The following is a 6,000-nucleotide window of genomic DNA, read 5'->3' on the forward strand; positions in this document are numbered from 1 at the left end:
ATGCCCCCTCCCCTGCTTTCCAGTCCTTTTCCCATTCCATTCTTGCTGTCCACCTGTCCAAGGTCAGCTGCTTCTCCAGCCCTGCTGCCTGCACACACACATTTCTCACCATCATCCTCATCCTCACTCCCAAGGGTGAAATTGTTGCTTTGCATGAAAATCAGAGGCCAAGGTTGAAACTCGGACTCCAGTTTAAGTAAAAGCTATTTTAAAAAACTCCTATATAGTCATGAGTTTGCTCATGGAAATCAATGGCATGCTAACAGATGTACCAAATATCCCCCAAAGTGCATGTGTCAGTGCATTTCTTCCTTCAGAGATCATTAATGGCTCAAAACCAAGGTCAGGAGTCAAGTCTAAGACTTTGCTGCTGATAAAAATGAGAGCAGCATTTTGCAGTGACACAGGGCACAACCTGCCCAGCTAATAGACTCACAGGAACTCCACTCCCAGACCTCCAATCCCCCAATTTATAAATAATAAATTGCCATTTTAAAGCTGCTCTCTAGGAAGAGCATCCTGAACCTTCCCCGCCCCTTGGAGAGTGCAAACACAGAGACAAGATGACTGAAACACAGCGGATTAAAATAGCTATAACTAAAATCAGCTCCAAAGCCAGAATAAAAGCCAAGCACAATGCCAAAATCTTCTGGAGAAAGAAAGGTTTTTAGCAGAGAAGGCCTAAAATGGGTAGGCCTGGCACCAACCCCCCTCTCCCCTCCAGCCACTACGAGGAAAGGCACTCGGTCACCATAGAGACAGAGCACAGGCACGATGCTTCTGTCCCCACTCTGAAACCTCCGTCTGTCCCCACTCCACAGCCCCCGTCTCCTCCGAGGCTCCGGAGCAGATGGCAAGCTGTGAGCAAGGGAAGGAGGGACTGGTGAAATGCTGCATGTAAATAAGACTGCTAAACACTCCTGTTGTGACTCGGCAGCAGCCGGGCAAGGCTATTAAGAGGCTGCTGCAGGCAAACGGTCAGCCAGCAGTAATGAGCTGGCCACGAGTGACTGATTCCATGTCAAGGTTGGGTGCTATCGATCAGATGTGCAGCTGCAGTCCTGCCACTTCAGGAAAGATGGGGGCTGATGGATCGCCTGCAAGGCCCACACCACCAGGAGAAGGCAAGGGAGCACAGCGTCCCAAGAGAGGCCAGGACAGCACCGCGACTTTGGGCAGGAGCCATCCGAAACATCAGGCTTCTGCCCGTTTCCAGAAGCAAATGAAGATGTTCCCTTTGCTGCTGTCCTGATGGCCTCAGGAGTATTCCCACTCCTGGTGCTACCAAGTGCACCATATCCCAGCTCAGCTTGCAGGACCTGGGGGTTTGAGGTGAAGGGTCTGCCCAGCATCAGTCATTAGATCGGTCACCAAGAGTTATGGAATTCTCTGGGCTTGAGCTCTTCCACTCCTCCCTTATACAGCCTAAAAAGAGTGGTGATAGTCACAGCTCAAATACTCTATTTAAAGGCTGCCTCGAGGACTAGAAGTTAATTTTAAAACTGACCTAAGCTCTCTGCCATAGTACCTCAGGAGGAGTCTGGAAGGGTGGGGGTACTGCTAATGCATGTCTAGAGAGCGTGTGTTTTACCTCCCAGCTCTTATTTCTCATTATTAATGTCAAGGTTTTTTAACAAAATTTGTCTTGGTCAATTAACTCAGACGGGGATGCTTGTAACATTCCAAATAAAGCCAGCCACATCCTGCGCTCGGAAAGACAAGTGAGCACAGCTCAGGAAACAAAGGAATGACAAGGGCAAGGCATGACTCACACCCACCCCACTCCCACATCCCAGAAAACAATCCACCCTGCGAGCCTGGTGAAGACACTGATACCCCAAAACAGGCTCCACCTTTCCCCATAAGAGTTCTCTTTGCTCTCCTGCACACCAGGGCTAACACCTGCCTGCGGCACAGAAGATAAAAAAACCTGTTTTGAAGTATATTTGCCCAGATAATCTACAGCAAAAGTCACAAGGCAATAACATCGTTGCACACTGCAAATTGAAAGAAGGATTCCTTTTTCACTGGAAGGTGTTACTTCTGCATTGAAATATCTCCTGGTTTGATTTTTATCAAATTTAATCACAGTGCATTGATATTTAAGGTACAGTCAGACTGACCAGGGCCATGAGGGGCCTCCCAACATCTCTGCAGCTGGGTAAGGATCACACTGAGGAAGCTGGGCCCAATTCCCCAGGTTTTAGTAGTTACACTCTGCAGTGGGTCACTTCACATGATTTGTTTTCCTTGCCTGGATGACCACTGCTATGGAATTGTAAAGCAGTGACCAGCTGGCATCTAAGAGGGATGCAGGAAGAGATGTATTAATCCTAGACTGCTGAATGAGTATGCTTCCCTTCCCAAAAGTACCTCAGGCTGTTCCCAACCAAAAAACACTTTCTGTATCAAAGCATCCAAGTACTTTTCTAAACTATGTCATATCCAAGAGAAAGGATTCATTCCAGGGAAATCTGGACAAAAAGTAACGTAAAACTGCTTCACAGATCCAAAACAAAGTGTTTTACTATGAGAAATTCATCTCTCAGCTGAAAAAACCTTTTACCAAACTCATCTCAAATTTAGGGTGCTCTCAGGAGCTGTACTTTCACATAAATAAAAAAGTCATTGTACAAACAGCGAGGGAGGATTTTTGAAAGCCATCATCTGAACTCACCACTTCTTCCCAGGAACGCATTCACAAGTATATTTTTTGCTATGGGAATTATAGCACATGTCATTTCCAACCAGAACATGCACTAGGAGTCACTCACATCTCAAATGAAATGGTCGGAGCAGGCACAAAACAGTGGGTGCCTGGAGCAGGAATCGCCTCCGGCCTCCCCGCAGGCCCTCCTCATCAAGTCAACCACTAACGAAGACTCACAACAACCAGTCTTGGGGGAGCAGCCCCCACACGCCGTGTGGGCAGGACAGACCCTACCACAGACTGTCACCTGGACTGACAGACACGGTGGGACCAGGAGAGGGGAGACTCCTGCAAAGCACCAAGATCTGTGCGGGATAAGACTTGCGTGGAGAAAAGCAACGTGCTGGTGACCAGGAGTGCCCAGCCCTGCACTAAATGGCTGGTTTGGGCGAGTGGTTATTCACACTGTCTCTACAATTTCATATTCCAAGCAATGGAAATAAGGATGGCTCTACACATTTTGGGTTTAGGCCATCACCTAAAAGCTGGATCCCAAGAGCTCTTGCCAACCATTGACTAGAAATCCCAGGGCACGGGTCCAGAAAGTACCATTTTCGGCCACACAAAGCCCATAAAATTCCTCTCACAACCACCCTTTTCCACGCCAGCCCCTCCTGCAGCTCATTCCTGCCCTCACAACGTGCTTGCACAGCTCTCTGTGCTCGTACAGCTCTCAGGAGCTGTGTTTTACAAACAGACATGATGAAATATCGAGTGAAGCCTCAGAAACAGCTCCATCAGTGGAACCAAGGGAATCCTGTAGGACCTTCTCAAGCTGCCTCTGCAAACCACCCCAGGCACACATCCCTGCTCAAAACACTTCCATACATGCTCCCTGTTTGAGGACTACCAACCTCAGCAGTATTTTAGCTGAGGAACTGAGGCTTCATTCCAGCTTTGCACTGCTCATACCTGCACAGACCTGTATGGAAGCTCCATGGCTGTGGCTTCTCTCTGCCACAACACACCTCACCCAGTCCTTTGAAGGACAGGGACACTTACCCCATCCCAAGAAGCAGCCTGACAATTGAACTGGAAGCCCTATCGGTGAGAGGACATCCCATTATCTGCACCAGGACACATGAAAAACTGTAGATAACCAGATAAATAAATACCAGTCTCTAACCTAGAAGTGCAGAAAGATTATTGCTTTGATTTACAGTACAAACTACAATTTGAAGAAAAGCAAGACTGATTTCTACTAATTAGAATCATAGAATCACAGACTGGTTTGTGTTGGAAGGCACCTTATAGGTCATCTCATTCCACCCCCCCTGCCGTGGGAAGGGATATCTTCCACTATCCCAGGTTGCTCCAAGCCCCATCCAACCTGGCCTTGAACACTTCCAGGGATGTGGCAGACATAGCTTCTCTGGACAACCTGTGGCAGTGCCTCACCAAAATTCTCCCCCTTTTAGTTCATTCAACAGGGATGTGGGAATCACACCGAGCAGAACACGAGCTGTAGCTGCTGCACAGGTGTGGCAGGTGAGTCAAGAAACACCTGACAAAGGTTGACTGTGCCCATCCAGCAGCCCATTCATTAGTGAATCCTGCCTCGGGCTGGCCTGGCTAAGCTGGCCCTTGGCAGCACAGCCCATCTGCAGTGGACAGCAGTGTCCAGCTCCCCAAACCCTTCCTTATTAACTGAGGGCACAGCATCGCATCCCGTGGATCCCCAGAGGATCTCCCCAGGAGAGCACAGCCCGCCCAACCCAACACACAGGCACTGCCTCTGTGTCTTTCTGCTGCCAATGTCGAGTGCTCTGGATGAGAGGTGGGATCAATACCACACTCCTGCTAAAACCAGTGTTGAGGCCAACGATTTGACACTGACTGGAAGCAGAAGTAAAACTGACCTCATCGATTTTCATTTCCCAAGCAAAGGCAGTGAGTAAGGAGGAGACTGGTCTTTGCCAAGAGCAAAAGACTAATTTGGTGGGGGGTTTTCTATTTTTAATTATTTTACATTTAATATCCATGCTCTTGATCCCACAGAGATTTAAGATTTCTTTGGGCCCGCACACTTGAGTAAGGTTGTGTGCGCATTTAAGCGACTGTGGGATCCAAGACCAAGTTGTTACCAAGTATTAGGTAAGCAGATTTGCTTAATAGGATTTTTAATTTGCCATTATCCCTTTAAAAATGTATTTGTTCTCTGCTAAATAGTAATAAATTAGCCTAAAAGCAATCATTTCTATTTCTTTAGCATCTTGGAGGCATCTCAATACATTTTACCAATCACAGCCACTCAATGAGGCCAAATCAACTGCCACATGTAGATCTTGCAGGGCCTGATTTGAAGATGAGGATCTTTACAGCAGAAAGCTTGAATTTTTCACTAACTCACTGAAAAATGTATTTATAATTTCAAGTGGGAGAGGAGATGCACAGGAGCTCTGCAAGAAGAATTTAGTCTGTTGAAAGGAAGGATTCTTTCAGCAGATTTTTGTACCCTGCCCACCTACCACCCTCCCTGCCATCACACATCAGGAAACAGTTGCACACAACAAGCCCAGCCCTTCCGAGGATGCTGACACAGCCTCCCTCGCGCCTGGGCTTTGGCATAGAGGTGCTTGGAGCCTGGCTCCTGATAGCAGTGCCTCCCCCTGCACTACACCACAGCACCCCAGCTCTGGAGGCACACACTTCTCCCAGGGCAGAGATGCAGCAGACCCAGCCCAGGCATGAGAGCCCAGGCCTGCCTGTAGCTTTGGTGCTGGCTTCAACAGGCAAGGATGAATCCTGGAGGAATCAGTGTTCCACAGGGATTGCAAACCTTTCATCTGAGGCTCGCCTGCTTCCAGAGCTCCCTCCCTAAGTTCAGAAGGGTGTTAGCCCCTGAGAAGAGGCTGAAAAGATGACAGACACTAACCAGGCACTCACCTCCAAACTGTGGCACTAAAACCTCTAGATTTTGGCACTCCTCTCCACCATAACCTGCAGCACGTATCCCAACCCATTTCATTCCCAACACTATCCCTGGAGCAGCATTACTGCAAAGGCAGGGAGGGGAAAGAACAGCAATGCCCAGAGAGGCATCAAGGCTGATCCACAGTGACAGAGGGAAAACACAACTACCTTTCCCCCCAGAGAGCCACGTCCCAGCCACACTGCCAACCCCTCTCCCCACCAGACCCAAGCTGCTCATTTCAGTGTAGCTGGATGGTAATGAAGCACTTGGTGGAAATAGATTTTCTGTTCTGCCTGGCCATGGGCTGCTGGAGCCAATGTCATTAGCTATGCACGGCTAGCAGGCAGCTCCTTCATTAGCAAGGCCACTCGTCTGC

Source organism: Lepidothrix coronata, unplaced genomic scaffold, assembly GCF_001604755.1.
Source record: "Lepidothrix coronata isolate B3197 unplaced genomic scaffold, Lepidothrix_coronata-1.0 Scaffold58, whole genome shotgun sequence".
Taxonomy (NCBI): Eukaryota; Metazoa; Chordata; class Aves; order Passeriformes; family Pipridae; genus Lepidothrix; species Lepidothrix coronata.